We start from the raw sequence: 1,487 nt of genomic DNA, 5'->3' as shown, positions 1-1,487 counted from the left end.
GATGATAGATGATAGATGATAGATAGATAGATGATAGATGGATAGATAGAGTGCTGGATAGTTTTAGTGTCAACTTGACACACCTGGGTTGAGGGAGCCTCAATTGAGGAATTTCCTCTATTGGACTGGCCATGTCTGAAGTTTGAGGGCATCTTCTTGATGCATCTTCTTGATGAGTGATGTGGGAGGGCCCAGCCCACTGTGGGTGGTGCCACCCCTGGGCAGGTGGGCCTATGTTGCATAAGAAAGCAGGCTGAGCAGGGGCCAGGGGAGCAAGCCAGTAAGCAGTGTTCCTCCATGGCCTGTGCCCCAGCTCCTGCTTCCAGGTTCCTGCCCTGAGTTCCTGCCTTGGGCTCCCTGATGAACTGCAATCTGGGAGTTATAAGCTGAATAAACCCTTTCCTCCCCAAGTTGGTAGTGGTTAGAGTATTTTGCCACAGCAATGAAAGAACAAACTAGAACAGAAATATAGATAGATGATAGATGATGATGATAGATTGATAGATGATAGACAGATGATAGATAGATAGATAGATAGATAGATAGATGATAGATAGAAAATCACTCCCCCTTCTACTACTGTTTTAACACTGCTGTTTTAAAAAGTTATTTATGGCCTGGAAACATGGCTCAATGGTTAAGAGCATTCTTCTTTTTTTTTTTTTTTTTTTTTTTTTTTCAGAAGTTAAGGCTGTTTTTGCAGAAGATCTGGGTTTCTGGGTTCAAATCCCAGCACTCATATGGTAGCTAACAACCATCCATAACTCCAGTTTTAGGGGATCTGACACCCTCTTCTGTCCTTAGTGGGCACTACATGACATGGGTGCACTTACATATATGCATAACACACATAAAAATAATTTTTTAAAAAAGTTTTTTATTCTTTTGTAGTCAATGGAGATAACCAGCCATCCCAGTTTGCCTGGGAATGAGAGGATTTCAGGACACAGGATTTTGAATTTTATAAAAAGAAGTCACCTGTCATATCAATGGTCACATTCAACTCAAATGGTTGAGTCTGGTTGGTGGTCCTAAGCATCTGAGCTTGACCAATGGCCTGCTTGGCAGCTACAAATGCTCATTCAACTGTCTCAGTCTAATCCCATGTTATTCCTTTTCTACATAAGATACACAAGGGACCTACCATCTGGGCCAGCTGAGGGATGAATACTCTCTAGTACCCTGAAGCCTCACAAAGGCTTGCACTTACTTGACTATCATTGTCTAAACTGTTCAGTTGTAGCCTCTGGAATGGCTTCGGTCTTACCCAACCAGACAACTCCCAAGAATATGACAAATAAACCAGGCCCTTGCACTTTGAACTCAATCTACCACACATCCCCATGATTCTAGGGAAGCTCTCAGACTCCATAGGCCCTCTGGCCCTGTAGGCTTGCAGACCACAGCCACAAATTTGCAAAGGAATCAGAGGTTAGTATATCATCATCAATGTCCTGTTACAAAATGACCATCTTGAGTCATTGCCA

The sequence above is a fragment of the Nannospalax galili genome, unplaced genomic scaffold (genome assembly GCF_000622305.1).
Source record: "Nannospalax galili isolate Female #2095 unplaced genomic scaffold, S.galili_v1.0 scaffold86, whole genome shotgun sequence".
NCBI classification, from domain to species: Eukaryota; Metazoa; Chordata; class Mammalia; order Rodentia; family Spalacidae; genus Nannospalax; species Nannospalax galili.
Note: the sequence above shows the minus strand (reverse complement) of the source record.